The 21979-nt window shown below is 34.9% G+C and overlaps 1 protein-coding gene across 11 annotated transcripts in view; it reads left to right on the forward strand.

Annotated features, from left to right (window-relative positions):
- The window catches only part of Lrrc4c (leucine rich repeat containing 4C), a 1322183-nt gene that overhangs the window by 706640 nt on the left and 593564 nt on the right, over nucleotides 1-21979 (forward strand). The gene's annotated exons all lie outside the window — the stretch shown is intronic.

The raw sequence follows: 21979 nt of genomic DNA on the forward strand, positions 1-21979 counted from the left end.
TGAGGAATATAATTGACATGAGTGTTTCTGCTCTATTTTTGTAGCAATGTATGATGCATACATATATAATATATATACATACATACATTTATCAGGTATTTGTTTTTTTTCATTGATATTCTTTTGATTTAACATAACAACAATTGAGATAATATAAATGGTTATTACATTTATGTTAGGAGACACTAAAAGAATGTCCCTCGGGGGATGTTGCCACTTACACAAAAATATACAATGCATTTATAGTTGTATATGGATAGTTATGTCATGTTGGGTATAATTCAGATTTGATCATTAATTTTATTTGGAAATTTATATAAGGAGATATGATGGTATGTAACTTTGACCATAGGTGGTCTTATGATGGCTAGTTTTGGTTGGCAACGTGACTATATACAGGATTAGCTAGAACCCAAGCAGCTAGACTCATCTGTGAGGGATTGTTCATCTCTGGATTATTAGAGATGGAAGATCCACCCTAAATCTGGATCATTTGAGGTCAGAATATCCATGCTAAATCTAGGCTTTATCTTCTAGTGGCAGTCCACATAAAATGACATGGAGGAAGGAAGAGATTGGCTATTGCTTGCTTGCCTTCACTATCATTGTCAGGTTTACATATCCTATTTGTTCCTGAGCTATTCCTTTGCTGGTGTTAGAACCTACTTTTTGGATTTCTAATGTGGATTGGAAACTTGTAGTTCTCTAGACCCTTCCTGGGATTCCTGTAACAGATTGGGACTGCTGAATCATCCAGACTTGTGTACTGAAAAACTACCATATCCTTGGCCTTTCCACTAAAAGCCAGCTGTTGTTGGAAGTATTGGAACATAGCCTGTAAGCCACTGTAATAAATTACACACACACACACACACACATACACACACACACACACACACACACACACACACACGCACACAAGCACACACACACGCACACACACACACACACACACACGCACACAAGCACACACACACGCACGCACGCACGCACACACACACACACACGCACGCACGCACACGCACACACACACGCACGCACGCACACAAGCACACACACACACACACACACGCACGCACGCACGCACACAAGCACACACACACACACACACACGCACGCACGCACACAAGCACACACACACACACACACACACACACACACACACACACACACACTAATTTAAAGTAACTTGGCTATTCTGTCTTGCACAGGAAGAGGCTAATTCTCCTTCTCCAAACAGTCAATAGTTGCCTATAGTTTTCTATTTAGGGATGAGATCCTGAGAAATTTTCCCTTTTAACATTACCATGCCCACTGATATTGGCAAAACTATAATGTAGATGTATATTCTAGATATTTAATTATTGGTGTGATTTTTTAGATTCCAAAGATGTGTTACTTTTCTTCCTCTCTTGCTCTCCCCATTTTTCTTTCCTCTCATGGTCTGGTTCAGTCTGCTACCAACATTCACTTCTTTTCTCTCCCTGCTCTGGACTCTCCCAGATACCTGTGGCTGTACTTGCCCTCATATCTACAATAAAACCTTCTCTTCAAACATAACTTGGAGTGGTCATGTTCTCATTTTCATTTAGACACAATACCTGATTCAGAAAAATCATAATCAACTAAGCCCCAATATCTGTTTGAGAGGAAATATGAAGTAATTATGTTCAATCTGGATCTAATATCAGTTTATAAAATTTAAAAAAAAGAAATGATAAAGGCTGGGGATGTAGCTTAATGTCAGGGTTTGACTAGCCTGCACAAGCCTATGGGTCCAAACTCCAGTACTGAAAATATAAAATGGATAACTTAAATAAATACTTCCTAAGTGGTACAAAAATGGTAAATACTTCATGATAAAATAAGCATAGCTATTTTTCTAACTGTTTTGGACACAAATGACATTTTATCAACATTTACCAGCTATATAATGTTCAGCAAATTAGTAACCTCCCTCATAAAATTAATCTTTATGAGAAGAGTCTTGATATTTAATCTATACTAGAGAGTTAACTGGAATCAGAATGCCTTGATGGAAAAACTGTTCAGCAAATGGTCAACATATCCTTCAAACAATGATACTAGAACAAGATAAAATGGTATGAATGTACTTGGTAATAAACAACACCCAGGATGTCAGGTCTCTTAAATGTTTGTACTGTTAAAAGAAGACAAATCTGGTAACTGAGATTTTGAAATCATCATGTTGAAAATGATGGAGACAGTGAATATAAAAATAATGATAGTGATAATGATGGTGATAGTGTGGACCAAGACAGCCAATAAGGATATCAATCAGATCAAGCCCTTTATTATGTGTTATTGCTGCCTGGTAGTATGCCATGCATGGATGTGCAATTTCCCACAGACTTTAGAATAAGCATACCAAATGAACAAAGTCAATAATAGCTAGCTGAGCTTGTATTTAGTGTCACTTTAACTTGTAGAGACATAAAATGAATCAGAAAAGCAAATAGCAAAAAATGAACTGCAGACCATCATTCAGTGAAAGAAACCCAGGGACTGCATTGAAAATTTTTGGCAGACATTTGTGTTTTAGAGGCCAATATTTACCCATTGGAAGAAGTTCATCCTACAATTGTAACTCCGTGAGTAAACTACAACTTTAGATAGTTAAAAAAAAAAAAAAGCAAAAAACAAAAAACAAAAAAACAGGAACAAAACCCCAACACTTGTCTTCTGTCAGATGTACTAGGTATGTACTTCTGAAAATGATTTTGTGAATCTTCCAATATTGTGACTTTTACTTGGGTTTTTTTTTTGAGATTATAATACAGCATTTCTTCTTCTCTTTCCTCCCATCAAACACTCCCATTTGGCCTCTTTTCACATTAATTGTTATTACTTATGTATATACATTGGTGCTACTATATTGGTTTTTAGCTTTGTCTAGTATTGGAACCCTGCTTACTTTTTCCTCTTCCTCATTAAAATGTCCATTGATATTGCTATTTATATATTCATATATATATATACATATATATATGCATATAGATATAGATACCTACATAAGTTTACATACTCAGTTACTTTTATATATATTTTTAAGGATAACCTTTGGTATTGGTAGACAAACTGTTTAGAAATTCAGTTATAGAATTGTGTGTTGAAAACAAGCATTGAAACTTATCTCAATGTATTTTTATTACTTTTGCTTTTCATACAAAGATGTTCCAAGGTAGAAGATCAATAGCTAGCGTATTTACAAACCTTCTTCATAAAGGGTCCACACAAATCATTTACACTATCAAGTGTCCATTGTAGTTGTGGATAGAAGGCTCAGTGGCTCAATTCAGGAACTAAAAATTTGTCTTTTCACTCATTCATTCATTCATTTATTCAGTAAACATAGAGGGCAGAAGGAAGGAAGGAAGGATGTGATGAATAGACAGGGAGAGGGAAAGGCAGGGGCTGTCTTTTTTTTTTTCATTAATTGAGACAGAAATGATATTCCATTTTCTTCCACAGCACTGATTGATTACAGTTCACCACAACTTTCCTTTCCAAGTCTGTTATAGCCACAGTATGTTCAAGCTGGGGATTGTGTTTATTGTTTTCAATTGTAAACAGTACTTTTTTCTTCTTTCCCCCCTCTCTCTTTCTTTTTCTTTCTTCCTTTTTTATTATTAGCATATATTCATTGGACAAAATGATGAGTTTCAGTCATCACAATATTTTCATGTATGTTTGCACCACTTAGTTTTTTTTTTAAATATGCATCCTCATCTTTCATTACCCTTTCCTGTCTCTCCCCTTCCACTAGTCCCTTCTTCCTCCTCCAATAGTCCCGCTTCTATATACAGATACACACTCACAGAGAGGAAGAAAGGAAGGGAAAGTCAGGGGCTCCTATGTTTCCAATGTTTTAGAAGGTATCAAAGAACAAACCAATAGTGTGAGCCATGATCAACCTTCTTGTTTAGAAAATTAGCTTTACTTCATTTTGTAGATAAGGTAAGTCTAGTTCAAGGGAATCATTCTAAAATTCCTGAAGTTGATAAAAGAAAGAAGCCCAATAATTAATTGATTTGATTTGATTCATAAACCAGTGCTATGTGCCATCCCCCCTTATTATATATCTGTTTTATCATGGATGGTTGAGAATGAGGATGTATTATTCAGGCATTAAAGGTAAAGGTCTAATGGAGGAATATGAAGGTCAGGAGGATCCACAATGGTGGGAAGTTCCAAAGTGTCCATGAAATAGTACTATTGACTTTAAAGGGAGAATTCAGTAAGACAGATTAGAAAAAAAAAAAAAAAACATTGTCTGTTGTTGGGCATTAACCATAATCCTGGAAAAATTGGGTGACAGATTGAACATGGACTCTTAAGTGCAAAATCCGGAAATGATCACTCTGGTCCAATATGCTCTACAAAGCAGGTATAGAAAAGAATGTTTGGAGTTCAGGCATTATCCAGAATCTGAGCCTGAGAACACATTTACTAGGAAAGAAATGTATCACAATATTTGGAATGTTGTTGTTTTTGTTCTCTAGAAAAATGGAAAGGACTACATGAAACAGTCTCTTTCTGCCTCAGGATGCCAGAAGTTAACTTTTACTTTGTTTTCTGTAGCACTTAGTAATTTTACTTTAAACTAATGAATCTATGAAATATTAACAATGTCATTATATACTAAAACATGTTCTAGCTTGCACCAAATTACACTCACTAGACTAAAATATTCCATAAAGTCACTTTAGAAGCAAGTGCATATTAATTGTTAAAATCATTTTTTTAAATTATAAATTATTACAATTTGTACAGGGTCATAATAACAAAATAAAAATAAATAAAAGGCCTTCTTTACATGCTTATGTGTATACTTACTAGAATCAAGTACTTCTTGCAACATTTGAGCAATAGTGTTTCAAGCTTCCAATGCCTTGTCTGATAGTAAGCTCAATTGCTTAGGAACCCAATGAACATTCTCTAATGATACTAGTTATTTTTCAACCATTCATCTTATGTGCCGACAATGAATGACGAAGAGAAACTGAAGCTAAGTGGTAAAAATTGGGCAAGAGTTAAGTAACATCAAACTCCTTGAAATCCTGGCCATCGGTTCAGTCAGTATGTATTGTAGCACATAGGCACATATATTCATATGCAAATTGATATAGGTTGGATAATGTAAACAAATACTTGCTTATTTCAGCCTGAGGTCTGGTGGACCCAAAGATAAGATGCACATCTAGAGTCTTTAGTGTGTCTGCTTGTGAAGTTGCAGACAGCTCAGTTTTTCTTGACTTTGAAATTGTTCTTGAAACCAACCTTATCATATTCCTTCTAACATGAGTTCTAATCACATGAAGATCACCCTACCCCCATGATTTAACTATCCTGAAAGGGCTGGCTGGCTATCTCCCAACACAATAGTGTTAGTGTTAGGATAGTAAGTAACCTGAACTTTTGAGAGACACAGACAATCAATACATAACACTGACAAAGCAAATATTGTTCTTATATATTTCTGAATCACAACTTTAAGGTTTGTGTAAAAATCTGGGCATGGTTGTGTATGCCTTTAATTCCAGCACTAGAGAAGCAGAGGCAGGAGAATTTCTATGAACTTGAGGCCAACCTCATCTACATAGAATTCCTGGACAGGAGGGACTACATACAGAAACCCTATCTCAAAAACAAATCAACCCATACAACAACCACAACAAAACACACAAACCAGATAAACAAACAGACCAATAAAACAAGCAAAAACAGCAAATCTTTGTAAAAGCCTGGTGTGATAGTTCAGGTCTGCAGTCTTGGTGGTAGGGTGTAATTGCTATTGATTTAAGGCTACCATGAGTTCTGGAGTGTTAAAACCATCTCTTTGAAAGACAGCAATCCCTTACTTCCTAACTGTAACTATGGAGAGAAATGAAATACTTTCTACAGAGTCAAATGACCTCTTCATCCAATTAATCATTTCATACCATGAATGGTTTCCAAGAGAAGCTTGCAAGCAACAGGAGCTGCAGATGTGAATACTTTTCATTTCAGTTGAAACGAATCCCTTGCATCACTTGAGAGCTCATTGGTGAAAATATAATTATGCTCCTTTGCCCATGAATAGCACCTATACATCACAGAGATTTTTATTTTATGAATTAAACATGAGGCTTATCTTTCATGATTGAGAGACTGTTTGGAAGGGAAATGGAAAAAAATCGTACTATGCTATTCTGAGATAGATACCAATTGACATAAAATTATCACTTATTTAGCTATAAGCAAAAGTTCTGAGCAACTTTCAGCTACCTAGAAGATGAAGGTACAGTGAGTCCTAATCTCCAAGTGCTATACCCTCTGTTTACTGTTTGATTCCCAGATTTATTAAATTATGTGTTTTGATTGACCTTTTAATCACTCTATTGAAGCAGCTGCCAACTTTTTCATGAACATATATATCTCCTAAATAACTGAGAAGCAAAGATCAAGTCCATTAATATTTCAAATATTTTCAGAAGCTAATGATGATTAATCAAAGGGAAATCATACCAGGGTGGCTTTAATTTTGTCATTCTTTGATCTCCTCCATAATTTTAGCAAGGCACAGTGATTCACAATCCTTTCTGATTGTTTGAAGTTGATTTCCTAGGAATGACAAAAAGGAAAGATGTCTCTGTTTGAAAAGGACAGAGGTTAAGTTAGCTTTGTGATTTCAGCACAATGGAGGAAGCCTGCATTTTGTGATTCAGATACATGATCTTTTATGAGATTAGGGGACAAATATCTTTGCAGTTAATTAGTAGAGGAAATATAAAAGGGTGTCTAATAAGATGGACCTGTGGGTAGGAGAAATAACTTGTGTTATATGGTGTAGCAAGGTAACCAGGGCTGACAGCAGTAGAGTCACATTTCACTTTTGGGGGGAGCAATCTGAGTGTTCTCAGCAAAGGAATATAACATATGTCTGAAGTGACTGTTACACCAATTACCTTATTCTGAGCATTGCATATTGTAAACACAGCTTGAAGTACTACACTTGTACCATTAATAAATAGAATTATCATTTATTAATTAAAATATGTATTAAAATATAAAGAAAAACTTTAAAAAAGGGGGGGTGTTCATTGACTAGTTCCCAACCTAAGAAATGAATGATGAGGATAAGTAGATAAAAGTGTAGAAAGAGCAGGACTGAATTAGTAGAAGGCATTCAGAAAAACAAACCGCCCACTTCCCAGTTGATGATAGACCCTTTAAAAATGCGTTGAATTAAGATTGATTGTTCTGTTGCCACTAAAGGAAGTGAATTCAGATCATTGACCAAAGAAAATTTCATTCCTCCCATAATCCAAATGTGACCTCAGGCATCAGCTTGAATAGAACAGTCTTCACTATTTCAGGAAAGGATTTTTAAAAGCCACAGAGCATCTACAAACTTGTACCACTGACACCAATAACTGTGTTTTAAAGGGTGGTAATGATTCCCAAATGAGGATGGATAACTATAATGTCTTTCTCCAAATGTTCCTTTATAATTCTCTCTGTGGGGTGGGGAGCAATATGGAAGCATAGCATTGCCTAGATAAACATAATCTCACTCATGACAATTACTGCCACCAGTCCTGGGTATCCTCAGTAGTAGAATTTTCATCACACCAAAGTAGCCAGGACTTCTATTTTGGACAGATGGAATTAGACTGCTCTTCTTCTGTCTCTTTGGAACACTGCAGCTCTGCCATGAAAGCAGGTAGCTATGACTTCAAGATCTATTGGGCACAAAAGTTTACTTGAAAAAAAAAATACTAGTATTATTATAGCTACTTTCTAACTTGAGCCATATTTTATTTTAGTTGACTTTGACTATTTTCTGGTACAGAAAGATTGACCTTTATCTTTTCCCTTAGAACACTAGAATTAAAAATATTTATGGTTTGCAGTAATGCATTCACTTCCATGGCAAAATGCTGCCAATTGGTGCTTTTCTCCTCTATTTCAGAAGATGATTACATGTTCACAATTTACAAGGTATTGTACACATTTCAGTGGGGAATTGTAAGCCTTTATCTTTTGACAGCAAGAAGGAATTACTGCCCTTTTTTAAATAGCCTCCCTATTTTGTCCAAATAAATGATTCATGCTGGAGACTTCATGATGTCTTTTGTTGGTCTCTGTGAATTTCAACGCAAGCAGTCAAAAGGGAAAAGAAGTAATGCGTTTCTGAAAATTTCAGCAAATTATAGGTTTTATATGGGAAAGAAGATGCATTCAAATGCCTCTCATTCTGCTCTCCTCTTCCTTCTATGCTTTATTAATGCAAAGCTTGGATCAAGGAAAGGAAAATAAATGAGAGGGTAGGAAACAGATATTTTCTCTTATTTATTTATTTATTTATTTATTTATTTATTTATTTATTTATTTATTTATTTATTTTTTCACAGTAGTTCTCTATGCCCAGTTAGTTTCTTCGTTATCCTCACAGCAACAAAAGATAGTAAAAGATGTTTAGTCGTGTTGAATAACACCTAATCACAATTCTCAGAAGACTCTTCATTTAAAAAGCACAGCACACTTTTGTGAGTGCGGTTCATTTTAGGTATTTCTTTAAAGTATTAAATTCAAGTAATAAGAATACTGTTACAAAGGCTTTGGGGAGAGTCTTTGTTGTTTAACTAACACAGTGCTTGAAGCTTTGAGAGTGCAAATATTTGAAAGATCTGGGATTGACTTCCATATCACATACTCATTTTGTGTAAGTACCCCCAAATTTACTAACACCTGTACAAGCCTAAAGCAGCCCAAATCCCAGCATGGAGAGGGAACTTGGGCATATCGTCCCAGCCTTAGCTGTGGAATGATTGGTGATTAGTTGCTTCAAAGAGAAGGGTCAGTTTTCTCTAAGTCCTTGGCAAGTAAACAACACTCCCATGAAAGTTAACACATCTAAGAATACTCTGTACAGCACAAAGTGGTCTCTAACAGAAAAATAAGCAAACAACCCAGGGTTCGGTGGATAGGAAGTGGATGGATCTTTGAAGAGCTTGAGATAGTGAAAAATTTCAAAACATGATTTACCAAGCCCTCAAAGAACTAATTTTTAAAATACCCCCCCCCAAAAAAAAGTGTTATCAACTTAGGCTTAACTTGAAGAAGTAAAGTTCAAACTTTAAATTCTAGTGAATTCTTAGGCAGGGTCAAAATGAATAGCCCTGATTTTTTATAATTAGACATGATCCAAAAATATAAATAGAAGAATATGACCATATGTCTTAGAATTCCAGGTAATTTGTAAAGCCTGTAAATCCACTAAGAAAAAAAAAGAGAATTGAATGTTAGGTGCAAACGAAATAAAATGTTGGTAAAATGTGTTGGAATCATCTATGGTCAGGATAATGCTACTAAAGTGTTCTTCCCTACAGAAGAAGGTTGGGACAATGATTCATTTCTTACAGTGATTGGCAGCAAGATTCCAGTATGAACTGTACAATCAGGTCCTTGCTTTTGTGTAAGCACGGTCACATATCTGAATCTCCATCCTTGTTGTGAGGGTTGTCTTCCTGCTATTCTGAAATTTGGTCTCCACTAGGCACACAGACTCCTCCTTGCTTGTTCTAGACCTGTCACAGAGCTTTTTCCTTTAGATAGAAAAACTAGTGGGTTTGACAAGTTCTTAGGAGGATACAGTATAGGAAGGATGCTCTTTCAACATATTAAAGCAGTTGTGAAGTGGGTTGCTGAGATTTGTCAGGAATCTGTGATCTCTTAGACACAGCACTTTACTGCCTTTATGTGCTGCCTTTAGTATCTCTGCCACCATAGGAGCAATTCCACAAGCTCTGCTCTTGGCAACTATCCAATGTCCTTTCAGCTCATAGCAAACATCTATGACCCCCTGCCCAGAGGCCCAAATGAGAAGCAAAGACGTGTGTGTGTGTGTGTGTGTGTGTGTGTGTGTGTGTGTGTGTGTGTAGAAAGTATTGCTGGCATTAAAAGTTGCTTCCTTGATGTTCACTCCCAATATTAAAACTAGATATAAAAAAAGTTAGAACCCAGGCTTTCAATGTGCTTAAAATAATAAAGAACATTAATTTCTCACACTGTGATTTTAAATTTAAAATGGTCTTGGTAAATAGACCTGGTACAAGATGGAGCACAGATCTGGGATCAAGATGTTTCCAGCTGAAAGTTTCACTAATTTAGAAGACAGACTCCTGAGAGTTCACTACTGAGTCTGTGTCGGGGGGGGGGGGGGTCAGGGTAATGCAGGCTACTGGAACCCAAGTTCTGCCTCCCAGAGAACTTTACATAGAGCGCCATGAGTTTGCTTCTGGAAAAGTAATCCAAGAAAGAGGAAGGTGAAAGCCTCAAAGTTTTTTTTTTTTTTTTTTTTTTTTTTTATGAATTACTTTGAATTTATACTGTTGTCACCTCTGTGACATGATCAGTTTTATTCTATGGGGAACTTGGTGGAAAAACAATGCAATGAATGGAAAGGTCATTGAATCATTGAGAAAAACCTTGGAGACTGTCTTCACTGGTCTTTTGTTTTGGCTGAAGCGTGAATTTTGGTAATTTTTCATATTATTACAAATTAGAAGCTTTTGTATTAAAATATACAGATATATTTAATATATGCATATATATCAGTTTGTTTGATAAGGGAGAGGAAATACACTAGTGTATATTTCCAAGGGTCTCATTCAGAATGTAATTTCAATATTGTTTTTGTTATATAGTGACTTTTCCATGAAGCATTATTGACAGGTTGTATACCAATCATCATAAATTCTTTTTTAAAAAGTGCCAAGATTATTAATTCAGAATATTTAGGCAGCTTCATAAAGTTATTAAGCATCAGAGTGTCAGAGATGAGCTTCTAACTCTGGTACAAAAGTCTCCAAACTCCCTACTCTTTGTAGCTGGAATGTTTCCTAGTACCTATGTAAGAGAGCATGTTTTCGTCTCCTGATAAAACGGGGGTATCATGTCAGGACCAAAGTTTCTAGTAGCTGTGCTTGCTTGTTTTGTCCACATTTTGAGTAAAGGACAGAGTTTAAGATTATCTAGTTGAGAACACATTCCTTTCCTTAAAATTCTCAGAGTTGATCATTTAGAGAAGAAATTCAAATAGCAAAGAATCAGTTGAAATGACAATGTCAGGATGTAATGCTTTTTGTTTACCATGGAAAATTACAGCATGTCTAAAACATATGCTTCTAGTTTTGTGCTTTATAGTGCTATTGGAATGTGTTTGTTAAATAAACCATGAGACACGGTCTTATTTTTACTATCATTTTTCTTGCTTCATGCAAGTGTTTCCATATTAATTATTCTTCTTCTCACAAGTACATTTGGATAAAGAAACTCATGTTGAAAGCTTACCTCATGCACAGATATTTCAAAGTATCTATCTTTAACATCCAGCTTTAAGAAGCCTGTCAGATGAGATCAAGTGCACTCTGGGTGGTAATGGCCGTATGTCTTGGAAGAAGACTGAAAAGTGCAGAGCCTGGGACTATGTCATTCATCACTTAAAATGAAGATCATTTTTAGTGAGAGTACTAAGTCTCAAAGATTCATTCTCAAGTCTTCAGATTGTACATTTGCCCTTTGGGGACAAAGATATAGCACTAAACTACGATGTATACCCACAAAAGAATATTGACAAAAATGCCCTTAAACCAATTCATTTATATAAAATTCTGTATCAATAAAATAATCCTCTATAGAGTAATAGGTTGTTGGGTCTATTACAAAATCATAAAATGTCACCAAATATGCTAATAATATATGCAACTTCACATTTTGAACCTTCCCTTTCAAACTTTATATATATGATTATGTGCTTGTAAATAGTTGCACATGGATACCCATAAGCAATATTGTATATGGATATAAATAAGCCATGTGATGAGATAATTAAAATAAGTATTTGAAAAAGCAAACATATAAAATAGCCTATACCTGTGGTATCTACATATTGAAAAGATTTTACATTTTCATTTTTATCTATAAATTCTTATTCAGGATATTTTGCAATTAAATATGTACATAACCTCTAGATCAGTGGTTCTCAACCTTTTAATACAGTTCCTTATGTTGTAGTGACCCCCAACCATAAAATTATTTCATTGCTACTTTATAGTGTAGTTTTGCTACTGTTATGAATTATACTGTAAATATCTGATGTACAGGATATCTGACATATGACCATCATAGGGATTTGTGACCCACAGATTGAGAATCACTGTTCTAGATAAACTTAAATTCACAATTAATGATTTTGAAGCTAGGTACAGGTACATACACCTGTAATTCCAGCACTCAGTGACTGAAGTGGGAGGATCATGAGATGAAGGCCAGTCTGAGCTACATATTGAGACAAGTCTGCTGGCTACAGTACACATTAGAAATCCAGTTACTATGAAGTGTTCTAAACAACAACAAAATAAAAACAAAAATACATGTTCAACAAAATAAAAACCACGATATGCATTAGAACACAACATTATCACCTGAGGAAATATTAGCCATGGCTTGAGATATAAGTCCTTTCTGAAACGTCTGTTAAGTAAAAAATGACAAATGTGTAACATTTGTCCTTGATGTCACCAGCAAACTTTAATTAAGTCACTAACTTAATCAAACCTCTCTAACAACTCCTAAGTAATTGTAAGTGGCAACAATTAATCCTTCCTTGAAGTTCTCCTGAATTATTAGATGTGGTTATTTTTATATGATCACCACATTATTGGACAAAGAAGCCTGTATCTCAGTCTGAGGGTTTTTTAACTTTTATTGCAAATGTTAATGTAACATTAAAATTCAGCACTAAGTTCCCAGGAGCAAGGAAATGCAAAGGGCATGCTTTTCCTAATGTGATTAATTTGTTTTTCTAGCTTAGGCTTCTCATTAGGACACACATTTAAGTTTTTAACTTATACATTTAAAAGCACTAAACCATGAAATTCTTTTATGATTTTTCTCAAAGGATTGGAAGTTTGTACTTTTTTCCATGTTATAAAATCAAAGTGGTGTTTTCTTTCTTAAATTTATAAACAGGTCATATTCTATTCCTACTCAGAGATCACCTTGGTCCTTTGGCATGTGTTTGTATGTGCTACATTGAATGTGTGAGAGACAGAGGACAGTCTAGGGTGTCCATCTTCCACAACTACCTTGCTTCACTGTTGTTTATATGCCAAGCTAGCTGATGCATGAGATTCTGGAGTTCTCCTGTCTCTGTGCCCCATGTTATGGTTGGAGGACTGGATGGCAGATGTGTACTACTGGTCTGGGCTTCATGTGATTTATGAAGATTTGAATTTAAGTCCTCACACTTCTGTGGCAAGAACTTGATTCCTGAGCTGTAACATCAAACTTCTGTGTATGTGTGAGCATGTGTGTGTGTGTGTGTGTGTGTGTGTGTGTGTGTGTGTGTGTGTATGTGTGTGTTCATGAGCACCAGTCATGATTCTTTATTCAAGTCCTGCCTGACATAATAGACAAAATTAGAAATTAGTACAGAATAAATATCCAGCAGAGTACTCAGTATAATATTAAGATAAATAAACATTATCTTATATTTTCTATGCATAAGAAACCCACATGTTCAACAGAAATTCTAAGACTACTCATAAAAATATCTTTGTACTGTAATCCACATCATTATTTTAAATAACTAAAAAATGCTTCAGAAAATAGTCATTATACTAAATTTTGATTAGTAATTGTGAAAGATATGATTACCCTTGTTTTGAGTATGATCAACCTATATTTAATATTGTGATGTTAAAGAAATTTGAAGTTTGAAGTGAATACTAACTCATAACCATGGCAACTCCTATAAAGGAAAACATTGAATTGGAGTGGCCGACTTACAGTTTCAGAGGTTCAGTCCATTATCCTCAGGCAGGGAACATGGCAGTATGCAGGCAAACTTGGTGCTGGAAGGTAGCTGAGAGTCCTACATCTTGCAGGCAACAGGAAGTCGACTGACACACTGGGTGGTTTCCTGAGCATAGGAAACTAAAGCCTGCCCCACAGTGACACACTTCCCCCAACAAAGCCACACCCACTCCAACAAACCTCGCCTCCTAATAGTGCCACTTCCTGTGAGATTATAGGGGCCAATTACATTCAAAATACCACAAACACTGGGAAAGTTGTCTTATTTTGGCTTTAGTTGAATTAAATGGGATCACTTATTGAATTATCATAAGGATTAAATTGTTTTAGGCAAGTACTTGTTCTAAACGCAAGACATTCTTCCTAAATATGTATACATGCATATGTCTATGTAAAAAATTAATATTAACTTCCACATTAATATATTTCCAAATTCCTATAACATTTAATGATCATTCAGAATTTACATTTATAATTTTTACCATGTTTTCTTTTTGATATTATAGTATTTGAATTTAACTTAAGATCATTCCAGGTTTTCTATTTTATTATTTTTGCCTATAAATATTTATTCAAAACCTGTTGTAATTAAATGTATACATGGTTCTAGATCCACTAAAATATACAAATAATGATTTTTTTTATCTAGACTTCCTGATATGTACATGTAATCCAATCACTCAGCAAACTGAGGATAAAGGATCATGAAATAAAGGCCAACCTGAACTACATAGTGAACTGTCTTCAAATAGTAGCAATAGTAATGAAAAGTAAATTCATTAATAAATTAAATAAGAGAAAATAGTCTTTAAAATATAATGCAACAATGATTTCCTATAATTGCATATTTGTGTATAAACACAAATGTAGATCTATATTTCAGAGAATAACTTTCAGCTCTTGAAGTTTTCTATGAATATGTATTATCAATATAATTAATAATATCTAATGTTTAAAATATTTATTATGTACCAGCCATGATCCTAAGCTTTTGAGATAGATAATGTCAGTTAACCTACTACATTTGCAGTGTAGAAATTATTATCTTACATTTTTCATTGAGGAGACTGTGCTTCAGAGAGATGTTTTCCTAAGGCTATTGTCTTGTTCTTTACCCTATAGCCACTAGTTTAGTTACAAAGATAGCTAATGTGTAAACCAAAGCCCAGCCTTAACTTGTGAGAGGATTGCAGACAGATTATAATTGCCCTAATGCACTTGTAACTCATACATGAGTCTGATGTGATGTGAAGTGAGTTACAGTTTGGTTTACGTTCTTCTTATTTGGTATGTATTAGTTTTGCAAATTATTGTTGAAATCTCCAAATATGGGCAGATCTGATGGTGCATGCTGTAATAATACTTGCTATTCCAGAGACTGAAATAGAAGGATCATGAGTTCGAGGCCAACATAGGAAAAACAGAAACTCTCTCAAAAAGAAGGAAGAAAACAGGAAGGAAGGAAGGAAGGAAGGAAGGAAGGAAGGAAGGAAGGAAGGAAGGAAGGAAGGAAGGAAGGAAATAAATGAAGGAGTAGGAGGGATGGAGGAAGGGAGATAAAAAATATTTTCCCTTTTCTTAAATGTGAAAATACAAACAGTTGAGAAGTTAAATACTAGATACATTTTCTATACCATTTTTATAGTTCATACTCTTTATTATCCAGGTAATGTTTATGAAACAATGCCAACAAACATTTAATATATTTGAAGAAGAATATGTCAATAATAAATAATAATTAAGAATTTTATATACTGATGATTAATGTAGTAATCACTGCTAAATTTAGACTCCTCCACAAGGAAGAAACACATATTCTAAGTCATAATGATTCAGGGAAGACTTGTTTATGCCTCAACTGGCTGTTAACTTGTAGCTCACCCTAAATTACATCCTTTGTCTTTTAATTAGTCAATATCTATGATTTTTCTCAGCCACTCCAAGAAGCAAAGATGGCGAAGCTCCACAATACGTTAGTGAAAGACTTACATACTTTTTCTTCCTCTATTCTTTATTTTATTTCTTCTCACTTGACATTCACACCCCTCATTCTTACCTAACTTGTCTTATTTTTCTTATTCCTGTATGAATATTTTCTTGTATTCATCTATTTCCTGTATTTGAATAGCAATGAACAGATGACAGATAACTGATGAAGTGAATGATTTCATTTATCATGTAATTGTTTACTAGACTTGCTTGATTCCACGTATTATTTGAACAGGGCAAATCTGAACACAGACTAGTTAATTATTTATTATTCATTTTGATTTTCTTTGCCACGGGTCTTTCAAACTTAATGATCAGTACCTTGGACCTAGTCACAATTTTTCTCTGATAACATGCCATAAGTACTGCAGAACATTTTGAAGATCGTTTAGCTGCTATCAACATGCTTGACTCTCCTTTCTTTAGTTGTGACAACACAAATATCTACAGACATTGACAACTGGATCCTGGAGTATATAATTACACTTATTGATAACCAATGTGTTGGACTCTTAAATCAATTCGTACTTTTAGCTAGATGGGTCTGTAAGATTACTGAGTGCTCAGCTTTGATAGACTTACACCAAAATTTACTAAAATACATAGCACTCAGTCTCTTACCAATTTAAAATGGTTTTAGAATTCTTTCCATAGTAGGGATTCAAGTGTCAAAGATAATAAGCTCAGTGCTTACTAGCTTGTATACAAATCATGTCATTAGAAACTTCTGATAGGTATATGCAGATACGAAGCTAAACTTAGAAGAGATCTGCAGTGTGGCAGTATTCTTCCTTCTGTCTGGCAAATCTGGATGTAAAACTGTCAGCTCCTTCTCCACTACCATGTCTGCCTTCATTCCAACATGCTTCCCACCATCATGAAAATGGACTAAATCTCAGAAACTGTAAGTCAGCCCCGTTTAAATGTTTGTGTGTATGAGTTACCATGATCATATTATCTCTTCAAAGAAATACAACCCTAACTAAGACAAGGTGTTTCACAGAATGTATTTCATGGCATTCATAGAATACTCTATGAATCCATTAATTTAATAAAGTAACCAAGTAAGAAATATAATTCTCTTCTTTTTCTTTATTTTTTCCAGCCTTTAATTTTATCTTCTTATTTTTATTTCTATCTTGCAAAAAGTAACATCCGGTTTTCAGGATAGTGAAAGTGAAAAGAAGAATGCAATCATAACATCCATTAAAACATGAAAACAAATATGTGTGATGCACATAAAGCAATCAACATGGATTCTCTACAGTGCATGATGACATGTGCATCTTGCAGTCACACAAATACAGACTCCCAGTGATACAGGACAAACAGTAATAAAATTAGTTTTCCCCATGTTCCTAAGACAGCCTGCTCTTTATTGCATATTTTTCATGCTGGTAAACATTACCATCTATTGAGAAAAATCTTAAAATAAAGTAGTGCATCTTTGAGTCTCATTTGAGCTTTTCTTTCACACGGTGTGTCACATTAATGCTACCCTACAGGGAAATAATCAAAGAACTTTAATGTAATACTGTGGTTCAGAAAAGAAACATGACAGCAGTACATTACTGCAAATTGAATTTAATGAGCTTCTTAGCACTAGGAGAGTGACTCTTTGAAACAGAAGCTATTCAATTGAGAGCATTTTGATTATAATTAAATCATTTTACATTTACCACAGGGACAAGTTTAATCTTAATTAGACACTTTTATAAGAAGGTGACACTACATGATGTATATTTTCTTGATCACATAGTGAGATATTCATAATGTAAAGAATAGAAAACAATATGATTGTCCTTTTAAGTAAAACCAAAGTACACATTCTCATGGTTCCTTCAGAAGAAGAGCCAGGTAGGTCCACACCAGTGATTGCATCATTCATACATGCATATGCATGAATGGTTGATAAACAACTGTATTCATCTTATTGTCTGTCCTGTGACAATCTTAAATCATTGAATCACATAAAGTGTCACTAAATTGAGTGACATAGTATTTATTGAAAACCATCACTATGAAGATCTTGTTTCAGTGGAAAGTGCTTTATAATTGGAGTCTCAAGATAATTTGCACGCTAATTATGTCATTTGGAAGCCTTTTCATTTTGTATAAATAACTTTATCTCTTGGGGTGATATTTCATTGCCTTTTGGGTAAGAATAATACACTCTGGTCCTCACAGTTACTCTGATAATTTATGTGAGATATGAGTATATAGCTACATTATAAACTTTAGAAGGCTACTCAATTGTAACAAATTAATAAAAATACTGAAATTATAAAATTTCTGGAAGTTGTGCTAAATAGAGCTAAGAAGACGTTTACCATCTTTAAAGACCTTCATTTGTACAGTATATGTACACAGGAAAGTAAGAGAATATGACAATAAAGGGAAAATGATAATGAAAGCCAAAATGTTTCTATACTTAATGTTTCTCCAATCATTAAATATCCAAAGCCTGTCTCATGTTTAAGCAAAATGGCATGGTAGTGAAGTAGATGGCTCCCAAGATTTCTTGAGAATTAATGTTTGGTGCTATATGCAAGCTGTAATTTTTTGTAGTTTATCTTCTGTCATCTATGATATTCAGTTATTTCTAAGAAACTGAAGCATTCAGAAATTATTCCTCCTCTTAACTTCAATCAGGAATAGCTGTTCAGTTCACAGTATATGGAGTTCCAGCAGGGAAATTTTTGCTGTATTCTGAATTTTAATACTATTAAACAAATGTTCTGCTTTTCTAAGAAGCTGTGCCTTTAAAAAAGTAAAAATAAAAAGTTATTCATAATAATTTAGCAAGAATTCTCTCTCCTGGTATACTTATGACTGATTCTTCCTTTAGCACCTTGGTAAGATTTTTTTTGGTAAGAATTGTAGGTGTGTTGTAAATACTATACAGACTAAAATATTTGGATTCTTTGTCAGTTTGTCAATCTTGTGCATAGATAGCTATCTAGTCCATCAATATTCTTAGAGACCTATTTTTGCAACTAGTCAGTGTGTGAGCATTTATGTCTGTGCTTCTTGGGTCACTAGACACCATCATATAATTGTTTTAATAAATATACAATTGCATCCAGTTTTAACTGCTTAGTAATGGAATGGATATGTTTGTAGAACTTTTGACATGTTTTTGTTCATTAAAATATAGCATGTTATTAAAAATAACATGATTTGGTGTTGGATACAAACACCCCTTATTTTCTTAGCATGATCTCCTCCTTGTTTTCCTGACCTTAATTTGAAGCATCTGGACATGCTGACCTTTGAGTTTTCTTTTTATTTAGATAATAGGAAAAGATGAAATAATGAACATTTCATATTTTTCATTGATAACATCCCCTCTGCTAGGATTAGCAGAAATTTATTTAGCTATTTTTTTTGTCTTACCTGAATGATTTCATACATTAAACTCTTTATCCCTTTCCAAGAAAATTTTGACAGCTCTAGTTTTGGAGGAGTGGATGATTCACTCCATATTTTCTACCATCGTTTTGAGTGTATGATTCTGTTGCAATTAGTTTAATATTCCCCAAAACGAGTGTTTTCTATGAATGGGGTTAGGGATGGCCAGGAAACCAAGACATTGATTTTGTTGTCTACGCAATTTTGTCTGTGTGTGGAGGTGAAGAAGAATAGGAAGGCACTCATGTAAACTGGCCTTTGATATAATCTCACCACCTTTTCCATTAGCCTTTGTATGTTCTTTCACTTGCATCTTGCCAGTGACCTTCTATTTTTTTTTTCACTTTTTCTTTGTCCTGCAATTTCTTCTTAAAAGCGAAGAGTAGATTCCCTTTTCCCTCTCTTTAACTTGACTTCCAAGGCTTGGCCTGCTGCTTGGCTATGGCTCTTTGCATATGTTTCCATCAGTTACTGGATAAAGGCTCTATGACGATTTAGGGTGTTCACCAATCTGATCACTGAGGTAGGCCAGCTCAGGCAACCCCTCCACCACTGCTGGTAGTCTAAGCTGGGGTCATCCCTGTGGATTCCTGGGAAATATTGGGAACTCATGAATTTTGGACAGACAGCTGTGGAGCCTTCATGGGACTGGACTGGGCCCTCTGCATGGATGAGACAGTTGTGTAGCTTGGTCTGTTTGAAGGGCTCCTGACAGTGGGAATAAGATCTATCTCTGGTCATGAAATGGCTTTTGGAGCCCATTGCCTATGGTGAGACACCCAGCATAGCCTTGATGCAGGAGGAGAGGTTTGGACCTGCCTCAGTTGAATATGCTAGGCTTTGCTGATTCCCCAAGGAATGTCATACCTTTTTGGAGGAGGGGCTGGGTAGTGGACTTGAGGAGTAGCAGGAGGGAGGAGGGAGGAATCTGTAGTTGGTATGTGGAATGAATAAAAAAAATTCTTAATAAAAATATAATTTCATCTAAAAAAACAAACAAAAAATAAAGGGTAGAGAAAATATATTAGTCAAGGAGAATGAATTCTCCCTTATAGCCTCCAAAAAGGGACACAGTCCCTGAGACCACTATAACTTTGATCCTGCAAGGCCCTTTTAAGGTTTTGACCTCCTGAATGTAAGATGATCCACTAAGATTTAGTATTGACAACCATATGAATTTTTTTTCTTTCCACTCAGTTTGATAAGTTGTGTCTTCCTCTGGCCGGGACTTATAAATTAGACCTGGTAACAGGTTGACTATCAAGACATAAGATTCCAGCCTTTCTGAAGCTCGTGTCCTAGCACAAGTCTGTGTGACTATAACAGGGAAATGAGCACTGTGGAAAAGTAAAAAAGTGATCAAATTAGGCTGAATGAAATATTGGGATATTTAATGAGTACATGGAATCATTTAATATAAATTCTCCTTTAAAGGATGCATCAGGAGGATATTCCTAATCATGAAGACAATGGGTTACTTTCTACAGAGGTGATTTCACCTTCTGTGCTTACATAATATAATCAATGATGTGTTCAAATCCAGAGAACATAGGTATTATTTCTTTTGCATTCTGTAACTAGAAGACAAGATTTGCACTGTAAACACTTAAGATAGAAAAATGAAAAGGTCAGAAAGAAGAGGAAATAAAATGTAAAAGTAAATGCAAAAGAAAATAGAAACAATAACTGAGATTGATGAATGAGAGGAGGAAGACCGTGAAGCTAAGATGATTGAGTAAAATTATAAAGATCAATACTTAAAAACAATGTTATGAGAAGAACTTGATTTATATTATTTCAACAGTCTAGATAATGACACTATGCAAATTATGTTGCAATCCTTACATGCTACAACACATAGATGCGATGTTAGGTATGCTTTATTGGTTGTTGGGGCCATGTTGTGTCCTTATTATTTGTAAAAATAGACTCTCCTCATTAGCCAAAGTCTCCTTGTCATTGCTTAGTGGCACTTAGAAATTAAATTCTATGATGTTTCTGAATAGCCATCGAATCAGTAAAAGGAAACAAACATCCATGTCTCTAATGTGAAGGGATATACATTGTGACCGTACAAATACAAAAGGATCGTTTAGCTGTCATTTGGTCTGTCAGCTAAGGACTCTGCTTTTCTGAATTATTCTCATTGGCAGACTGCAAATGATTGCTACTGTCCAACTATTTATTTCATCCAACTCAACAAAACAAAGTAAGGAAAATATGCCAGATAATGTCCACGGAGGGCAAGAACCAAAGAGGGAAAGAAGAAGCCTTGGTTAGCATTCACTGCATGTTGTCTCAAGTGATATCCTCATCTTGAATGGAGGGCTTCTGGGCCAGCAATTCTAAACCTAGTGAGAGAAGCAAATTCCCTTGACATTCTGCTTACCTAATTTTTCATTTATTTCCTTTGATAAAGATCTATTGGTATTAATGATTCCAGGGTATTCACTTTACACTGAGCTCCCAGTTCAGTTACTTCTGTTTACATCAGTACAGGGCAAATGAGAGCTGTGGAAGGTAATAGTGCTAACATGCATGGCTGTTGATCTCCCAGGTAGTAAATACAATTGTTTTGTTTTTCACGGTCTCAAAATGACTAGATATCCACAGCTAACATCCTGCAGGGCAAATCAGGATGCGACATAAAGTGTTTAGAATTGCTATGTTGGCATTGCTAGCAGAACAGTAATAG

Source organism: Peromyscus leucopus, chromosome 4 (assembly GCF_004664715.2).
Source record: "Peromyscus leucopus breed LL Stock chromosome 4, UCI_PerLeu_2.1, whole genome shotgun sequence".
Classification (NCBI taxonomy): domain Eukaryota; kingdom Metazoa; phylum Chordata; class Mammalia; order Rodentia; family Cricetidae; genus Peromyscus; species Peromyscus leucopus.